The sequence below is a fragment of the Fukomys damarensis genome, unplaced genomic scaffold (genome assembly GCF_012274545.1).
Source record: "Fukomys damarensis isolate Sample0158 unplaced genomic scaffold, DMR_v1.0_HiC HiC_scaffold_21, whole genome shotgun sequence".
In the NCBI taxonomy this organism is placed as follows: domain Eukaryota; kingdom Metazoa; phylum Chordata; class Mammalia; order Rodentia; family Bathyergidae; genus Fukomys; species Fukomys damarensis.
The window spans coordinates 38,722,969-38,743,553 of NW_022900933.1; the positions used below are offsets into that span (position 1 = coordinate 38,722,969).

Here is a 20,585-nt window from a genome sequence, read left to right on the forward strand (position 1 = left end):
TCTTTCGAATACAATACATCCTTATCATGGGTAAGTGTTTAAAAATAAGGCAGAACACACCCCCAGAAGAAGCGAGGTGGGGCAGGGGTGTAACTCAGTGGTAAATCACTTGCCTAGTGTTCAGGAAGTCCAGAGTTCAATACCCAGTACCACAGGAACAAGCAAACAAAGCAAGAAAAACAAATCCAAGCATAGGAATGCTGTTCTCTTAATGGTTTGGGTATGGGAATGCACACACTTGAAAATGGAAATCATTTGGGTTGTTCCTAGGTTGGCTATTGTGTGTTAACACATTTGAATGTATGATCAGATAGCCCTAGAGTCATTCTATCCATGAGGAAAGAGGACAGCTAGCGACAGTGTAAGTAGTGTGAAATTCAGACCTTTGGTGAGAATAGGCCATCATCGTGAAAAGTCACTTGTTTCTTCACAGACTGAGTCCATTAAAAAAAATATTGTCCATGCTCTTGCCTCTGTGGGTAGGGAACTGTAGTGTGCGACTGTGATAATTCTTGGCTTTGAATGATGACTTTAATAGTGTTTATGATTTTTTTAAAGTTAATAAATAGATCAGTACATAAAAGTGCCTTATTATTGGGTCACTAATGAAAAATGGGTTGAATCAACTGTGTGATTACTCTCTCACACAGCTAGTATCTTCTAAAGTGATCTAAATCTGTACTTTTTGTTCTTTTAAAAGTTGGTATTTGATGCCAGAACGAAGATGATGGTTATGTGATCCAGGCTCTGTGGAGGAAGATTTGGGCTGTTGCCTTCTTGGGTAAGGATCCCAGTGGCCAAAGTAAATCATAGTCAGAGACCCCTGTCATTCAGGGTGGATTTCTCACTGGTGTTCACTGAGTTGTTTCTATTAAGCTGTAAATAGACCAGTGATGTGAGTGTCCTCTGAAACAAAGTTTGTGACTTACCCACTTATGCATAATTGTGGTTAAACTCTCAAATCAGAGACTAGTCTTCTTTTCACACTGCATTTAATTAAAAATTTATGCAGTTATAAAATCTAGGGCTGCCAGGTCCAAGTCTTTGCCACATCCACACATGGCTATTTATATTCAAGGTAATTATATTTAAATGAATTTTTATCTTCAGTCTCTCGGTGGCACAAGCCGCCCTCTGGGTAGGGAAGTAGTTGCCTGTGGCTCTGCGGGGCTGTTCTGGAGAAGGCGGCTCTCAGCACCTTTGCTCCTCACGCCGGTCACCAGCTACTAGGTAACTCCTGCGCTAGGAAGGAGACAGGAGAGGAAAGATGCAAGGGGGTGGTGGGTGACAAAGCAGAGGTGCTCATTGGCCCTTCTAGGCTGTGCTGAGGAGCCCTACAGAGAGATCTGGGCTGTGGAGAGAGATCTTTTCAGTGGGAAGAGGGCCTGGGCACAGATCTCGGTGTGTTCAGCGATATTATTCTTGGCTTGTTTTTAAAAATTCATTAGTATTGATTTTATTATTGCTAGCAAAGTGACGAGTGGATCAATAAACAAAGGTAGAAATGAAGAAAAAGACTGCTTATCTGGATCAATGATGAGTACCCTGGGGTGTCTGAATCAAGGACTTTGATTAAACCCTATCTCTGAGATCCATGACAGAATGATGCCTATTTATTATTTGATGGGAAATGGGCTCAATCCGGGAGTTGAAGATTGTGTTTTTGGGATTCTGAGTATACGTTGTTGTTATTATTTTCAGTGAAACAGTTTGTAAATAAGTCAAGAAATTTATAAATAAATACAGATAAAATGGGTTATTCTTGGTCCTCCAATGAGAGTACTTAATGCAATAAGACTCATTACTAATAATACATTTATGGAGACCTGATTTCCAGTAGCATAAACTGGTCAAAGGTGGCACTTTTGGGAAAGGAACGTTTAGGTAAATAGATGTTAGCATCTATGCTGCTGTTCTGAATTTGGTTGTTTGATTAAGAAAAGAGCAGATTATTTATATTATTTATTAAATAGGTACCTAGTTGAGAGAGGGTTTAGATATAGACCTGTTAAGAACATGTCATATAACCAGTTTTAATCCAATAATCCTCACTATGTTTAAATTGAGCTCCTCAGTTTAATTAAAAACTACGGAGTAGGGCTGGGGATGCAGCTCAGTGGTGTTGCTATCTGCCTCACAAGTGCAAGTTCCTGAGTTTGATCCCCAGTACCAAAACAAAAAAAACAACAACAGCAACAACCCCCACCCCCAAACCAGAGTGAACTGATGTTTTCTGTGTCTAATAAACATGCAGATACACATTAACATTGTATAGTTTCTGCGAAATTATAGATATACTAAATGTACAAAGAAGTTAATATTGCACCAAATTATTTAATTATTCAGTTATTAAGAATAGTGAGCATCTTACCCTTGATCTTTGTGTTCATGATTTTCTACTCTATAGTAGAACAGTGAATGAATCATACTATAAATATGTAAATAAAGATAAATTATGTGAAGCATCACCCACCTGTGAAAATAAATGGATGCTAAGCAATGTTAATATGTATGGAAAATACGGAATTCTAGCCCGAAGCGAATGATTCAGAGGTGCTAACATTTGAGCCTTTTCTAGAGGATGGCATAGACAGTAGAAGGTCACAGCCATGTTCAGTGTTTTCTTAAAAATAATTGTCACAATTCAGGCCTTTTTAGATGACTAATAAAATAAAAGTCAAGGATGCATTGATAAATATCCTTTAAAAAAATATTTTGTTCTTCTTTGTACTTTCAGCATGGCTGTTCCCAGCTGGCTTGAGCCTTCATCCTGGGCCTGACACTCATGGCTCCCAGGAAAACCAAGGCCCATGTGAGTACAGTGAAAGGGTTATTGTGCTGTGGGCAGTTTTGAACAGCATTCATTGTGGTACTAGAAGCCCTCCATGTAATCTAAGTGTGTCAACATGGTGACAGGAGAGATACAAAATGGCCATCAAGTGCTCTGTTAGTTAATCAACACAGATCTATTGCTATGGCAAAAGATCCTGCAGTCAGCTCACAGTGTACCAGAGATCGTGTTCTTCAGTCTCTGTGATTCCCAGTTATGTAGTGATGGCGGGTGCAATGAGTAGTGCATGAAGAGGGCCAGCCTTGGATCAATGATGACCACTAGTGGCGGATGAGGCCCGCGTGATGACCACAGCTCTAAGGTCTGAGTTCCGGCTCAGTATGCAGTGTGTACTGCAGGTCCTAGGGATAAAGCTTAGGAGTAGTCAAGGAGGGTCTCCGTCAGAAAGACTCATTCGTTTTTTAAAAATTGGATCAATGAAAATATCATTGCACAGATTTTTAAATAATAAAATATTTATATTTAAATGTCCAAAGTATTGACCAGTTATGAAAAAATAAATACCAACAAATTCTAATATGGTAAAGAAATGCCCCCACTAAAGTCTGCAATGAAATAAACATCAAAATATTACTAGTTTGGTTGAACATGTCATGGACAATAAATTTTAACAGCTAAGTCCTTTTTTTTGTCCAGTGTTACTTATTAAGAAAAAAAGTCACCACAATGTCTTTCTTCCTTAATGACTAGTGAAATGTATGGAGGGATTGAGAATTGAGGGTGAACAGACAGAACTTGAATCTTTACAATATTTTCTGCTTTGTACTTCCAGAATGATGATCCAGAGCTGATTATGCATCTTTCCCAGAACATGAAGTCTGTGAGTTGAAGCATGAAGACCAAAGTAAGTATCGACAAAGTTTGGGGAAAGCCATTATGTATAATAAAACAACTTCAATCATGGTTTAATGATAATTGTGACCTGACTGTAAAACTTGGTGTTAACTAAGCAATATATGCACAATGAAGAATGAGATTATACTTACTGTGGCAAAAGAGCTTGTATATAGTTCGAGAGTATAGTTAAAACTCTTGTTCTTAGGAGATTGTGATTTATAGTTATCACAAAATGACCAGTGAAATATTGAATTAGTGGACAGGGAAATGTAGAAATTGACGGGGAAGAGGAGGCCCAGTCTTGGATCAAGGATGACCCCTGGTGGCGTGTGAGTCACAGGTGGTAACGAAACTCTGGAAGTCTAAGGGCCACACTGCAAGGCACCTACGATTCACCTTGGTATCCCCAGGATATGTATTGGGAATAGTCAGGCATATTATTCTCTGTCTTTTCATCTTACATTTATAATTTTTAAAAATAAAAATGTAAATAAAGATAAAGTAGTTGAGGCATGCTTCAATAAGAAAATAATTCCCCGGCAAGAAATACTAATACAATGTTTGAAAAATACAGAAATTCCTTGGGAAATAAATGCAGCAAAAGCATCGTGTTCTGAGGATGCTGTATACAGGTTAATAATGGGCCTGAATTCTTACTCAGTTCAGAAACAGAATCAATATGTATTTTCCCAAGAAGACAGTGACACACTTAGCTATACACTGAAATATGTAATAAGAGGAGAGGAATAGCACAAGAATGAATGGAGAAAATGTCAATCTTTTTATAATCTCCTCTGCTCTGTACTTGTAGATTGGATTTGGGCACTCTTCCTGGGTCACGTGGTCTGTGGTTCAACGTGGAGACCAAGCTGAGTGTGGTCGGAGATCTTGGCTTGGGTGGCTTTTAAAGTGTGTTTACCATATAGGTAAAGTCTTCATGAGCAACAGAAGAATGTCAACCATGGGCCAATATTTGGAAAATTTAGGCTTTAGAATGAGGTACTGCATATAGGACAAGATCCTGTAGATAAAGTGTACATAATGATACTGTTAACTTTTTTGTGATTAGTTTTTAATTTTTAAGAATTTTTATTAGTTAAAATTTAGTCAGAGCAATCAGGCAAGAAAAATAAAATGGATATAAGAATGTTATATCAAAAAAGCATGACGATAGCACAAAAATAGACACATGGACCAATAAAATGGAAGAGCAGTTAAAAGAAATAACTCCATGCACATTCAGCCATCTGATTTTTGACAAAGCGTCCACAAACACACCCTGGAGGCAGCCTTTTTATATAGCTGGGGATAGTTCCTTTATACAAATTATTAATGAAGCTCATAGTCCGTAAGTTCAGGTAGAAGTTAGTAGAGTAGGGCCAACCCGGATGATGACTCCACTCAATGTCTGAGGTCCCACCCGCAAGGACACTAGTGTGTGCCTTGTGACCTTCAGGGCCCCTGTTAGGCAAATTCAGGGGTGCTCCAGGATGACCTGTGTGCTTCCGAGGGTTCAGTTTGCTTTTGTAATGGAATCCGTGAAATAACCATTACACAGTAATAAAGTAAGACAGAGTGTGAAGCATCGCCCAGTGGTGAGAATTTATAATGTCCACACATGCATTCTTTTTGCACTTAAAGCATTAAAGTCCCTTAAGAGAGAAAAAATTTAAAGCTTGTTGTGATTCTGGCTAAGGATGGCAGATAAAGCTGAAACAATGGCTTTGATGTTCACTTTCTTAAGAAATACCCACATAATTTAACTCTTACCTAAATGATCAATAAAATTAATGGAGGAAGGCAAGATTAAGTGGGCATGGTATCAGTCTTCTTGTAATCTCTTGTACCTGGTACAGAGCGTGGTTCTCCCAGCTGATCATCGCTTTCCTCCTTGATTACAGGATCTCTTTTTCTGCTGGTGTGTGAGGAACATGCAGATCAGTGTGAGTACTGTCAAAGTTCTAGCCTTAGTGTGAGTGGTTTTTAAATGGGGCTTAAATCCTTGCTCAGGTCAGGAATAAACCGACTGTTTCTTAAGAATGAAAGAACATAATTAGATACACACCAAAATGAGTAGTACAAGGAGCAGTGCAAGAATAAATGGATGCAATATCAATCTTATTATGACCTGTTCTGCTCAGTACTTTTAGAATGGATGCCTCCAAGCTGACATAGGCCTTTTTTCCTGATCTTGAGGGCTGCAGTTACTGCCATATTAGGAGCATAGTGTGAGTATATTCAAGTTCTCAACTTTGTTTGAGTGGATTTTCAAGGGTATTCACAGTAGTTGTGAAAACTGTTATGTATAATGCAAAGTTTCAGCTATGGCTCAAGGAGAAATACTAAATGACCATGAAACACATTGTTGAAAATTCAGCAGCAGGGAATGATATAATCAGGTTTGGAAAAGATCCTACAGATATCTATAACGTGTACTTCAAGATTTGTCTTTAACATTTTGTGATTCCTGGTTATAAATTCACTTGATAAATGAATAGTAGAGCATGGTAGGGAAGAGGAGACCATGTGATGTACCTTCAGACGCTCGGTGTAGATGTTGGGAATATTCAAGGATATTCTTGGTTTTTGTGTTCATAAACTTTCACTCTATTTTTGTAATTGGATCAGATGTATCAATAAATAGGAAAGCATTGGCCAATTATGAAAATAAAGTTGTGGGAAGAAATACCATTAGAATGGAAGTTTATTCATCAATAACAAAGTTGTAACACCCTTGATAGATGATGGCAATATAGTGAAAATGATGCTGTAAGTCCTTATAAGTCAGGTTCCAAGTGATTAGTGTTTTTATCTTAAAAATATATTGTTACAATTAATCAATATTCATAAAGAGTAAGATAAAAGATATGCAAATGTGACCTGCAGGTAGTTTTCAGGGTACCTATGGATCTTGTTCCTAATTTTTTTGTGATTTCTAGTTATCTGATAGTGAATGAAATAGTCTGTGAACAAACATAGAAATTAATGGAGAAAAGGTGGACCAGTTTTGGATCAGCAGTAACCTTTGGTGTGTATGAGTCAAAGATGCGGTGACTATAAGTTTGGAAGTCTGATGTGTACATAAGACATCGAGTGTGGACCTTGTGACCCTATGGATAGGTGTTAGTAATAGTCAAGTATGGTTTAGTCTTTGTGTGTTCATGAAGTCTTTACCAACTTTTCTAGTTGGCTTAGTCCTTAAGCACTTGTTGGGGCCAAGTTCAGCGATGTTTGCTTTCTTAAGAAAAAAAAATGTCATCACAGTTTCACTAGTGCTTCAATGACTAATGAATGATAGATGGAAAGATAATGGTTGTGTTTTTTATATGTGTTTCCCTTTGTACTCTTAGAATGAATGTTGCCAAACTGATGTAAACATTTTATTTTTCTTAGTTTTCTGCATTAGGAGGAAAGAAGTCAATGTGAGTATAGTTAAAGTTTTTGTGTTTGTGTGGGTAGTTTTTAAAGACTGTTCATTTTGTTGATAAAAGTATTACATGAATCCAGGAGCATCAAGAATGGTCCAAAGAAAAATTGAAATGGCTAGGCAACACTTTCTCGATTAAGCAATATTTGCAAAATTAGGAGTAGGCAAAACTGTACTCAGTCTGGTTAAAAATCCTGTTGATAGCTATAACTTTTACCTCAGGATCTTATTTTTTAACTTTTTTTGGAATAGGCTAATGTAGAATTTTAATGGAGGAGCCCAGTCTTGGATCAGTGATTACCACTGGTGGTGTATGATTCATAGATGGTGACTGAAGTCCACACCTCAGTAAGGCACCTACTGTGTGCTTTTTGACAGCACAGACAGAGGTTAGGAATAGTCAAGGATATTCTTCATCTTTGTGTTTATGCAGTTAATACATCATAGTAGTTGGATCAAAGAAAGAAACCCCCAAAACACACATTCAGAATCAGCCAAAAAATGTATATCAAGAAAAAGACCTTGTATATATATCCTAATAATAAATTTATTGACACATCATGAGATTAATATATGTTATATTTGGCCTCTACAAGTACAACAGGTTCTCAGAGTGGAGGCCATGAGCTTCCAGACATTTATTAGTATGGCGAGCTGCTGGAGCATATGCACTTTTACTATCTATCTATCATCTATATAAACAGAGAGATGAATGTGAGACATTAACTACTTATTAAAATATATGGTAGGGCCGGGGATTTAGCTCAGTGGTTCCGCCACCTGCCTCACAAGCACAAGGTCCTGAGTTCAATTCCTGGCACAAAAGAAAGAAAGAAAGAAAGAAAGAAAGAAAGAAAGAAAGAAAGCAAGCAAGCAAGCAAGCAAGCAAGCAAAATGGAAATAAAATATATGGTAAACAAAAATAAATTATATGTATATTTTAAGGACAGAAGACCAGTAGAAATAAAATGCTCAAATGTGTTACTCCCTTCTCAGAGGATGTGAAATAAAATAAAACTACTGGCCTATGTTCTTGTTAGTGTCAGAGCATGAATTTCAATGTTTGTTTTCTCAAAGAAAGAAAAATCATAGTAATTTAACTCCTATTTAACCTACCAATGAAATGAAGAGATGAATGCATGGATAATTATCAGCCTTCTGTAATCTGTGCTGTTTCATGCCCTCAGAATGGATGCTCTGAAGTTTGCTGAAACATACTTTCCTTGATCTGGAATCTGTGGTTCCCTGTATGTGTCAGGATTACAGGAACTAATGTGAGTATAGCCAGGGTTCTTATCTTTTGTTAGATGATTTTAAAAAGGGATTCTCCATTTGGTAAAAAAATTGTTACCTATAATCCTGGTTTACTCACAAAACTAAAAGATAAATGTGGCATGGCCATGAAACGCTAGATTGATAAATTAATATTTGCAAAACAGACTATATCACTTTCTTTGTGAAACTTAATAAGTGATATAATCAGTATGCCAAAAAATCTTAAGGCAAAAGGTATAAATTACATTTAAATTATGTTATTGTTTGTGGCTATTGTCAACCACTTAATATTGTCTTCAATAGCTAGTAAACAAATACAGAAATCAATGAAGATTGATCAGGGTACCTGTCTTGGATCAATGATGACCGTTGGTGGAGTATGAGTCATAGATGGTGACTAATCTGTGGAATCTGAGGTCCACACCATAGGCAGTCTAGTTTAAGTCTTCTCTGAAAGTGGTCCCCCAAAGATATAGGAGTGTACAAAGCATAAGGTCTTACTGTTTTTTGTTGAGTGTTCTTTTGTTTTACTGGGAATCGAACTCGGACCTTGCCCTTGGAAGCAGGCAGCAGCACCACTGAGTCAAATCCCTGGCAAGTTCTTATTGTTTTTATTAATGGATTTTGATTATATTGAAAATGGACCTAAGATAGAATTAAATATGAATAAATGCATCAATTATTATTAAAATCTGTAGAACAGTAAGAGCGGCTATTTGTATTTATTGAAAACACTATTTCTGTAAAAAATAAGTGATTTCAATATCTTATCTCTAATGATTATAGAGATGATACAACTAAAAATCAGTACTCTTATTCTGTTAGTAGAAAAGTCAATTTTGTGTTTAAGAGAAAGTAAAATATGTATTACTCCAAATTGAAGCCTAAATGATTAATGAACTAATTGAACTATAGAATGATTGATCAGTGGGGAGAGTATCTCAGTCTTGTATCATTGGTTGTGTTCTCTACTTCTCAGAATGGGCTCACTCAGGCTGATTCACGGATTCCCCTGTGAGGGGCTCTGCAGTTGCCTGCATTGGTAGGTGCATGGGTACAAATGTGAGTAACAGTTAACATTCTGCTTGTTGAATGCTTTCTTAGAAGACATTCCATGTATTCATATGATGTGTTTGGTAAATAAATGGTAAATGTACAATTATATGAAATATTGTATGAAGCCTAAGCCTGGACTAATCATGATGATCAATCATCACTGCTGATGTATTACAGATGATGAAAACCATATCTGATACAGGTCCAGTACAACAGAAAATCTATATACTCCCTCTCTTGAACATGATCATACAACAAGATGATGAAAAATACATGAGGGTTGTGGTATTTGTTTTTGTGCTCATCGATTTTCATTCCATTATCGTAGTTACTTATGTTAGAATTAGAAATGAATCAATAAACAAACATAAATAAATAAATAAATAAATATCAAGAGGTAAACCATTAGCCAATCGAGAAAATATTTCATGAAGTGAAAGCATGTATCAATACAAATTAGAAATACTGAAGTTAATTAAGAAGATATGGCTTCAAAATATCACTTCTGGGTTATGAGGTGCTAGATTTGATCAAAATATATGCATTGAGCCTTTCAAAGTATGAAACTAGGGGTGAACTTGTGGCAAGAGGATGATGGGAGTACAAATGACCCAAGTATGTCGTGTGCATGTGTGAATATGCCAAAATGTGACCCATTCATCTGTATAACCAGTATATGCTAATACAAAAGATGAAAAAGAGGTTCAACCCTGTCCCTGGTTACACCTGGGACATAGGCATCATGAGCAGTGGGTGTCTGGAAGCCTGAGGTCAAATACAATACCAACACCTGTCTCCGGCCACTCTGGACGACTCTCCAGATAAATGTTAGTAACCCAGGGGAGTTATAGCTGTGGTTTTATGTTCATGGATTTTGATTTCATTATTAATAGATCAGTGAGCGAATCAACAAGCAAACAGTAAATAATATGAATAGTTAATGTTTTCTAATTATGGAAATCATGTGCTAAGATCAGAGAAACTAATAATACATATTGAAAATAATGTATTCTATCTATGAAGAAATACACATACAAACTCCTCACAATAAATGTAATCATTATGCACTGCAGACATGTTCTGACAAAAATAATTAGAAAAAGAAATACATGGTTAAGGGTTTATCACCTTGGATAAGGAAGATGTAGAGTTAATATACATGTTCTGTGTTAGGGTCAGCATGGTATTATTAGTCTTCTTAAAGAAAATTTAATACATAAGAAGCCCAAATAATTAAGACCTAAGTGGTTAACTAAGTGAAAACTGACATGGAGATAATGTGTCATTTTTGTTATTTGTTCTGCTTCTCAGAGCAAGCACCCAGGCCCCTTTGAGCAAGCTTCTGGACTCATGCCGGTGATCACTGACCGCAGGGGTCTGAGCTAGAGGACCAGTGTGAGTGATAGTCGATGTTCTCATCATACTTGGATGGTTTGTTTGGTTTATTCACTGTAACATTTTTTAAAGTAAGAATAATCGACGAAAAAGCCATTGGTAACCCAGTGATAAACATGGTGCGCGTATGAAATATGTTGAAACACTGATCAGGCAAATACTGTACAGATGGATGTTAAGGATACTTTAGAATCTTGTTCTCTAGGCCTTTCAATGTTATGTTCATAAGTATTTTTCAGTGATAAATATTTACTATTATTTGTTTACTGATTAACTGGGAAAGAAATAAGTTGGGTATGGTGGTATCGGCCTATATTCCCAGCCACTTGGAAAGCTGAGACTGTAGGACTTCTGGAGGTCAGCTTCGGCAGCTTGGTGAGACCCTATCTCATTGCAAAAAGAAAAAGAAAAAAAAAAAAGATAAGAATTCACAAAGAAAAATATGCCCAGCCGATTATATAGATAATATAAATAATGCTCAATATTCTTTTTCTTGGCTAATTAAGGATGTTCAATTAATTCTTTTTTTTTTTGATACCGGGGAATTAAACTTGGGTCCTTGTGCTTGTGAGGCAGGTGGTAGAACCACTGAGCTAAATCCCCGGACCTAGGAAGTTCAATATTATCTTACTTTCTTAATGGAATATGAAATCTGTATTAAACCAAATTCAATATACCTAAATAATTGAATAATGACTTGTAGAAGCAGAGGTTGATAGACAAATATGTGAATCACATTGCCATCTGGTCTCTTTTCTCCAGAGTGGACCACGCACCAGACTGAAGCCCTGTGCTCTCTGTAGTGGACCCCATGTGCAGGGTCACAAAGACAGAGGCCAGTAATAGATCAGAAGTGGATAAAAAAGAGAAAGAAATGCATCATGGGTATCACTTCTTTGGGCACTTATCACATGGATTCTAATTAGTAAGAGTGATTTTCATTTTCTGGGTCTGTCTCTCAAGTGCAAGGCTGCTTCTTTTGTTACGAGAAAAACACTCCATTATAAACTATTAATAAATACCTCCATGATCAAGTGAAGGAAATGTGGAAAAGAAGCTCCACAGACACTGTCTTAGTTTTTGCCTGAATCATCTGCTTTGGTTTGTAGTCTGTAGAATGGATGCATCCAACATGATTTTACTGGATGGGTATTTATTTACGAATCTTTGCTCTTTTATCACGTGTGAAGCCTGTCCACTCTTACTATTTGTGGAGGGTGATAAAATCTGAAAAGGTGTAGAGAAAACACGGAATTCCATTTCCTGTGTTTTAATTCATTGATTAAAATTCTTTGATACAAACAATGCAGTCAGGTCTTATTCTGCTTCAGAGCAAGAACACTATTGTCCTTTTAACAGAAAATTAGTAAGTACTACCTACATTCATGTATACTTAAATGACTAAGTGAATAGTCAAATGGACCGAACTATGAAGAACATCTCCACTTTGTTACCTTTGGTCCTGCTTTGAGCTTCTCGGAGTTGCTGAGTCTTCACTCTCTGACTACTTCCTGTCATTGGGAACACACAGTCTGCTTATATGTCAGGCTGCCTGCAGACCCGTGTGAGCAAGCGTCAAACTCTGCTCTGGTTTGAGGTGTTTGCTGAGGACCTTCCATATAATGTTGAAAAGCTATCAAATATAATCAGAGAAAGCCAACCACGTTCCAAAAGTCAGTATGAAAACCACATGAATTATTAGGTGGGTTAGTCGATATTTGAACCCATGGAGAAGGGATAGGACGAAAGTGATTTTATAGCAGGATAATAGAGACACTGAAGGGTTTTATCTTTGAGTTTTATAGATGTATTATTATTAGCAAATGGACAGTCATTAATACAGACTATAGAAATAAAGATAGGGAAGAAGAGGAATATCTTCTGGTGGCGTAGGAGATGATGGGTCCTTGTCTGGACCTGAGGTCCTTCCCAGGGGCCACCTAGTCCCCCATTTGAAGGGATTCTATAGACAGAGTTCAGGGAAATAGAAGGACCCTTTTTTGGTCTTGTGTTAATGAATTTTGAAAAAGATATTATTAAAATAGCAATGGCAGTATAAATAAACATAAGATCAAGGGTGTTCCCTCTGGCTAGTAAGAGTCAATTGTCTCACTCTGGGTCAGTTGTTTTGCAAGTCGTTTTGTTAAGCAAAGCATATTTTAGATAAAAACAGTGAATATGTAAGTGACAAGATAAATGAGACCTGGGAGGTAAAGATGAATACAGTGAAGTTGCCAATATTTTAAGCCAGCAGTTCTGCTTGGCTTCTCCTTAGAGGGTCTGCAGTGGCATTGGTTTATGGATCCTTTCATGTTGCAGGGCGTATGACTGCCTTTACATACGGAGAGTAGAGACCAATGTGGGTAACAGTTAAAGTTCTTATTGTGGTTTGAATTTTTTTTAAGGTATGTGCTGGGAGTGATGGCTCACTAATATAATCCCAGCATTCTGGGAGGCTGAGTCAGGAGGTTTCCAAGTACAAGCCTCACCCGGGCTAACTGAGTGCCCCAAGTGAGACCCTGTCAAAGTAAAAACAGGCTGGGAACACAGCTCAGTTGAGAGGTCCTGGGTTCGATTCCCCATACCAGAAACAAACCAAAAAAAGAGGTATCACTGATTATTCTAACTTCTAAACGTTTCATTCATTCTAATCGTACATATTTTAGTACATAATGATTTTGTCCATTGTGGGGAGCTAGCACGTGTGCATACCACATCTTAATTCCTTTTACATCCTCTTCCCTATCCTCCATCCCCACTTCCCTCCACCTTTTGGTCTTTTCCCTTGTGCAAAAAGATCTATCTCTCTGCTTCCTATTATCTGTCTTTTATTTTGCTCTTTAATTTATTTATAATTGGGTTTCTCCTAGAAGAGAAGCCATGTGACACTGAAGCTTGTGTGTCTCATGTATTTCACTTACCGTTATGATCCGAAGGTACATCCATTCTCTTATATATGACTCGAGATTATCCTTCTTTATTTTAAACTTTGAAAATAACCAGCGATGGTCGACCATGGGACAATCTTAAAAATTGGATTCATATATAATTTGTGTTGGCTAATTTATATATGAAACACAGAGGTCAATTAGAAAAGAAACGTAGTTCCTGCGGGGAATAATTTAATCAACAGATGTGTGAATACTGAAATCCTTTGCTTGGGTTTTGTGAGTCTTGGATAGTTATTTATTCTTATGAGTGAATTGATGACTTAAACAATCCACAAATGTAGACACAAATGCAGCACGAAGGAGCCAAATCAGGACCTGTGTTGAAGACGGTGGTTTAAGAGACAATGAATATTCATGTTTGAATTGTTTTTTTCAGTGCTCGGTATTGAACCCAGTGCAGAATGCTTGCAAGCCCTGTGCCATCCAGTGACACCCCCAGCCCAGGAATTTAAGGCCCCAGGTGAAAAGAAATAGTTTACTTTTCCCTTCCTTAGAATTGATACATTACATATTTTTTTTTGTTGTTTCGTGACATTGATTGTCTTTTCATAAGTTAAGTGATGCAAAGATAACTAAACAAATTTTGAGTAAGTGAAGAAAAATAGAACCAAAATGGACTTACTGTCAATTATAATGTTACCATTATTTAGAAGGAAAATTCTTGGATTTACTAGTTTTATCAGTATCATGTAGGCAGATATTAAAAAACAGCATTTCTATTCTGTATTTATGAGATTATAAATATTTAGTTCAGTTGCAGTCAGAGAATGTAAATATGTTCAATTTCTTCAAAGAGCATGGGTGGTTGGGCAGATTAGCTCATTTGCTGATGAATTATTAGCTCATCCATTCACACTAATAATGAATGAGTTAATAAATAAGGTCATGACTGACCACTCACACGACTGTGTCATGAAACCAGATGTGATGCATCTAGTTTTGTGAGATGACGTCTACTTGCAGAGAACACGAACGTTGTTTCAGTAGAGAGAAGCCACGAGGCCCACCTGTAGTTAGCTGTTTCTCTTGATGAAGGCAATGTAATCAGGAATGTTCACTACTTGATGTAAAATTAATAATTTAAGTAATTCATTAAATCACAGAAGTGTTAGCCCTAAGCATAGAACTTTTCATGACCCAATGTTCATAATGACTCTAATCATGTTCTTTTCATATTCAAAGAAACAGAACCTAAATCTTGCTGTTCTATTCTCTTTCATATTGACTTGGTACTTTGCAGAGGTGATGCCCACGGCTACCTGATCATCCTGTAACACTGGGAGTATTTTCTGTTGGGTAAGACATGTGCAGGCTTCTTTATGGAGATGCTACAAAATGTGGTTCTGGGTTGAGTGTGTCTGGTTCATCATGTTCACAGTCCTGAAAAAGGCGCATAAATCGCCATTTACCTAAATAACATTCAAGAACATAGAAGTTAAGAATTTTTTATATACTAAGGATTAGAATTATCCAACTATATTGATGCTATTTAGTCATTTCATAAGGTAGTAATATCTCACTTTAGCAATTTTCACAGTTTGCATAAATATCCTGTTGTGTTAAATGGCCTAGTCTGTTAATTGTATGGGGAAGAAATAAATTACTGTTAGTACCACAGTAGGGCAGAGCAGTACATTCTTCTTGTTTATGGATACACCTTAATTGGATGTACAATTTAAATAAGAACGGATCACACAGGGACTGATGATGTAAACGGAATTGTGTACATATACACTGCATATTTTCTTGTTGTTTCATGACATTGATTGTCTTTTCATAAGTTAAGTGATACACGAATAACTAAACAAATTTTGAATAAGTGAAGAAAAATAGAACCAAGAATGGACTGGGATGTCTGGGATGTCTTTTCTGGGAAGTAAATCACATCTCCACTGAGCTATCCTCATTATATCTCTATCCGTTTTTATAGTCCAGTACAAAAGAAAAAGTAGTCTATCACCTCTCTTGGAAATTAGCCGTTTGACAGATAATAGAAATATTTAAAACACTCACTTTGGATTTTCCTGGGTTGGGCTTGAGTATTAATTTTATTATAAATGAGCCATTAAACTTAAATATCATGATGAATATATAAAAACTAGTTAAAGGATGATCTCTTTATGACCATATTTTTTGGAACAAGAATTATTACTGCATGACTCAAACGTTGTCCACAACTAAAAATAGACCAGCCCTGTGACTCACATCCGCAAAAAAGATGTACTCAGCTGTGTACATGTGCAGGGTCTTTATTTCAGGTGTTTTTGAGTTTGCATCTGCTTTGTCTTTTAGTAAATTAGAAATAGTTATATGAATATCTGAATCAAATCATAAATAAGGATGTGAAAGCAACTTGAGCATAGACAAGTCCCTCGTTTGTGTTTTAAGGCAGGAATTAGGAATTAACCTACTATAGTACAATAGGGTCCAGTTTAAAAAGAGATTAAAGTCTCCCATTCAGTTTCATAGCTGTGCATTATTCCCATTTAGTTTTCTTCCCTGGTTACACAGCATTTCTTGATTTATAAAGATCTACGGATTTTATCTAAGGCTTAGCTATTTCAAGTTTTCTCTACATGATAATCGTGCATGGAGTGTGATAATTGAATACATGTTTAAAACTTGAGAACGATCAAATCAGGGTGGTTAGTATTTCCATCTCTTTAAAACCTAGTAATTTGGGAGGGGAATTAACAAACTTCTCTTTTCTAGTGCTCTATAAAATAATAAGTTGCTTATATAGTAGTCACCTTGAGAATGATACAGGACACTAGAACTTACTCTTCCGGTCTAACTAGACTTTGGTACCTGTTATTAAACCCACCTCTGCTTGGCTGAACTTACAGCCTCCCTGGATGTTGAATGTTCCAGCCTCTTCTCCTGTGACATTACCCTTTCCAGCTTCCATGCAGTGTCATCTCCATGGGTCACGTTAGCATTTTAGATACTGAATGCAACGTTCACATGAAAAAGGGCTGGGCGCAAATCAGTAAGAATGAAATAATTCTGAATCTGTCTTGTAATCAATTTACTTTTGTACCCTTGTGACCCATTTAAAAACGAGACTTGGTGTGCTGAATCAGTGGGAATGAGCCCCTATTTATAAATCAGTAATAATCCAAGATATGACTGGGCCTTGGGTGGGTTGCTGCATAATGATTCCAACATTATAATGAATCACTAACAATGGCAAACAAATATATAAATGAATAAAGAAGAAAAGGGTACAACTGGACTTATTATCAAAATACAGAATGACAGGAAATTTTGTTGATAGAATTGGAAAACTGGGTGTCCATTTGAAAAATAAATACGGCATCTGAAAGATGATTCAGAATTATGTTCACAATAGTCAAGGATGTTGATTTTTTTGTTTGTTTGTTTTTTTGAGACAGGGTCTCACTATGTAGTTGAGACTGACCTGGAATTCACTGTGTAGCTCAGGCTGGTCTGGAACTCAGTGATCCTCCTGCCTCAGCCTCCCCAGTGCTGGGATTACAGGTGTGTGCCAGCATGCCCGGCAAGGCTCTTGATTTACATTCGTCACTTTATGGTTTGCATCTAAAACATCTCCCAGAAGTCTCAAGAGTTCAGAGGTGGGCCTTTAGCTAGGTGGTTGATTCACAGGCGCTGTGCTCTTGAGTGGATTTATCTGTCCACTGATTGGAGAAGGCCAATCCTGGGGGCCTCACACAGAAGGGTGTGTTCTCTGCTTCCTGCCTGTCATAGCTTGAGTTGTTTCCTCCTCTGTCACCTTCTGCCATGGTGTCTCTGCCTTGGAGCCGTTGAACCATGGACTGAATCCTCTGAAAACCATGAGCTAAGATAAATCTTTCCTCCTTTAAACTGTGGACATCAGGTGTTTTTGTCCCAGAGATGGAAAAGTGATGAATACACTGATATTTTCCAATTTTTTGCTTAAATTTCAGATGCCCATTTCTGACTGTAGTTTTTATATTTGGGAGGGGTCTGATTTTTTTTTTTGAGTTCTTTATATATTTTAGATAATAGACCTTTGTCTGAAGAGTAGCTGGTTAAATTTTTTCCCCACATTTAAGTTGTCTTTTAGCTCTGTTGGTGGTTTCTCTTGCTGTGCAGAAGCTTTTTTAAAAGATGAGATCCCAGTTGCTGATTCTTTGTGCCAGTTCCCAAGCTACTGAGGATTTGTTCTTAAAGTCTTCTATGCCAATGTCTTTGAGAATTCTGCCTAACTTATCTTCCAGCAAGTTTAGTGTTTCTGTTTTAAAGTTTAGATGTTTAATCCACTTTGATTTTAGTTCAGTGAATGTTGAAAGCTAGGGGTCTAATTTTAATTTTTAGTAGGTTGAAATCTAATTTTTCCAATGCCATTTATTAAAGAGGTTGTCTTTCTTCCAGTGAGGATGGTTGGCTCCTTTGTCAATGATGAGGTAGCTGAGTATGTCTGGAGTTTTTTGTTTAAATTAGATAAGGAAGATAATCATGACACTGTCTTACAAATACTTAAGGGTCTAAATAAATGAAAGGGGGATAGCATGAGATCCCATGCTCACTGTGATTGGGCTAAACTTTATCAACTGTAAGCAGTATGAAAGTTCTTTCCTTGGCTTGGGTGGAGAATCACTGATACAGGCAGCTCTGGGGGATGGCTAAGGTCCTTGTCCCAGGTAAGTCATGAATTCTAAGATGTGTATTTTGTTAGGAGAAAGTACTACATACACTATTGAACAATTATTTAAAAATTAAGTGCATCAGAGGAGAAAATTGTGGTGCCATGGAGAAAATATCTCATTTTTGATTAATTTTGTATGGCACACAATAGATATACCCCAAAAGACCAAGCTCTTTGATTTACTTCTACATTTAAGAGTTTAGAGACCAATGTACCCATAAAATTCCTTATCCTTAATGTGAGTTTTTAAAGTTCTTCCCTGTACCTACATCAAAAAACCGGTGACAATATACATGAACAATATCAAACAAAAGGCAAGCCCATTAAATACAAGGGAAAAAGTTTCTGATGAATAAGATTCTGCATTTGGATAATTTTTTGACAGATCACGTCTGAAGTCTGTGTCACTAATCTTTAAAGGTCTTTAAAATTCTCTTTTATATCTGTCCTAAATGTTCTTTAAGGGTTGGGATTTAAGCTATTTGTATGATGCACAAGGAGCTTGTCAGAGATGTAAGGACTTCTCAGTGTTGGAGTTTTATGGTGTTTCCTGTTCCACATAGAAAGAATATACAGATTCTATGGGAAAAGGCCAAGGAAGGAACAGCAGTGTGAAATGCACCCTTTGCATTCTGAACCAATGTTTTATGAGCAAAGCACCACGACCCACCAAGGTCCATTCCAAACAGGGATTTGTGTGTTTGCCTCTGTGGAAATGAGCCTGTAGACAGATTTTGATGATATTAAAGGATCACATTTTCAGTCCTTGGTGCTTCATAGATTTTGATTTTATTATTAGAAGTCAATAAATGAAAGAATAAATAAATACAGCAGTGTATAAAGATGAAGAGACTGAAGCCTATCCGAGCGTGAAAATATGTGGCAAGGCAAGAATTTTTATTACTATAACTTGGAACCACTGGAGTTCACTAAGTAAACACCGATCAAAGAGCTTGCATTTCTGGATACGTCTCAGTGGACAGGGCAGTGAGACTGAATAACACTGAATGCTTGAGTTCCTGTGTTCATCTGCTTAACGGAAAAAGAAAATAAATCACAGTGCAAAATGGTAAACATTTAAATGAGTAACAAAATGGAATCTGAAAGGCATTTAATAGTGGAAGCAGTGTCTCACTATCCTATTATCTGCATTATTTGCTCTCCTCCAAATGAAGGCCCTGACTGAGCTGGCGTCAACACTTGCCACATCTATGAATACTGATGTTCATAACTGAGTAAATTTTGGGAGCTTCCTCTCAGGCCTGTCACCTGTAGGTAGTGAGAAATAATAGTGAATATCATTGCTCTGAGTCGCTGCATTCCTTTTCAGGAGAAGAAGTCTGAGGCTTTACCTCTCAGTTGTGTTGCTCTGATTAGTTTTGAGTTGTTTTTGTTAAGAAAAGTATGTATTAAGAAAAATGAATGAATAAATGTAAGAGAAAGATTAAGCAGTCATACAATTTTGATGTGTGTGATTGTGCTGTTTTATGACCCTAGGGTGAATCGACTGGAAACTGGAGGCTTCTCCCATGGTCACAGCTATTTAGGTAATTTGCTTATGGCCACTCAGTCTATGGTTGAAAAGTGTGAAGTATACCCAAAGAGGGTTAATTAAAGTTCAGGGACTTAAATTAAAGTGTAGGGTTGGTAAAAAACATCCTAGTGATTAAGTATATAAGAAAACAAGATTATTAATGAAGACAGTGATTGAGATGATTTCTAGGTACAGACTAAAAATACCAAGTGTGTTCTTAGGTTTTTTGGGAATCATAGGCTTTAAAATTGTTACTGATAAATTCATGATTAGTGGAAACACAACATAGAAACAATTATAAAAAAAAAAAAAAGGATGAGTCCTGGATCAGTAATGACTCCTGTTGGCGTACGAGTCGTAGATGATGAATACGTGTCTGGAACTCTGAGGTCCACAACAGGAGAAATCCAGTCCATCCTTCATTTCAAATGAACCTGCAGGTGGATTTTAGAAATACAGAATGCATTTGTTTTGCTCATGTTTTAATTCTATTTTTATAAGCAGATCAATGCAAAAATGAATAAATAGTCACATAAAATCCATAAAGTGACAGTCTAGTCTAGTCCAGCTATAAAAATGAATTGAGGCAAGAAATCTTTTTTTTTTTT

The 20,585-nt window shown here is 36.8% G+C and overlaps 1 long non-coding RNA gene, 5 other non-coding genes and 1 pseudogene across 6 annotated transcripts in view; all 7 read left to right on the forward strand.

Annotated features, from left to right (window-relative positions):
* Positions 1 to 20,585, forward strand: part of LOC104851779 — a 38,599-nt gene that overhangs the window by 1,277 nt on the left and 16,737 nt on the right. The window contains exons 2-14 of the long non-coding RNA XR_777285.2: positions 701 to 781; positions 2,738 to 2,812; positions 3,624 to 3,695; positions 4,500 to 4,614; positions 5,590 to 5,631; positions 5,830 to 5,916; positions 7,082 to 7,110; positions 8,303 to 8,389; positions 9,370 to 9,432; positions 10,758 to 10,841; positions 14,169 to 14,252; positions 15,033 to 15,088; positions 19,941 to 19,990. This is a non-coding gene — a long non-coding RNA (uncharacterized LOC104851779). The remainder of the gene's footprint in view (positions 1 to 700; positions 782 to 2,737; positions 2,813 to 3,623; positions 3,696 to 4,499; positions 4,615 to 5,589; positions 5,632 to 5,829; positions 5,917 to 7,081; positions 7,111 to 8,302; positions 8,390 to 9,369; positions 9,433 to 10,757; positions 10,842 to 14,168; positions 14,253 to 15,032; positions 15,089 to 19,940; positions 19,991 to 20,585) is intronic.
* LOC117287161 lies at positions 1,527 to 1,596 on the forward strand. Its single transcript, XR_004518376.1, has one exon. It is a non-coding gene; the product is annotated as a small nucleolar RNA SNORD113/SNORD114 family (small nucleolar RNA).
* On the forward strand, positions 3,095 to 3,165 carry LOC117287162. Its single transcript, XR_004518377.1, has one exon. It is a non-coding gene; the product is annotated as a small nucleolar RNA SNORD113/SNORD114 family (small nucleolar RNA).
* On the forward strand, positions 3,991 to 4,061 carry LOC117287163. The gene has a single exon (XR_004518379.1). It is a non-coding gene; the product is annotated as a small nucleolar RNA SNORD113/SNORD114 family (small nucleolar RNA).
* On the forward strand, positions 7,402 to 7,457 carry LOC117287164 (annotated as a pseudogene).
* LOC117287212 lies at positions 8,743 to 8,812 on the forward strand. The gene has a single exon (XR_004518410.1). It is a non-coding gene; the product is annotated as a small nucleolar RNA SNORD113/SNORD114 family (small nucleolar RNA).
* LOC117287211 lies at positions 20,301 to 20,372 on the forward strand. The gene has a single exon (XR_004518409.1). It is a non-coding gene; the product is annotated as a small nucleolar RNA SNORD113/SNORD114 family (small nucleolar RNA).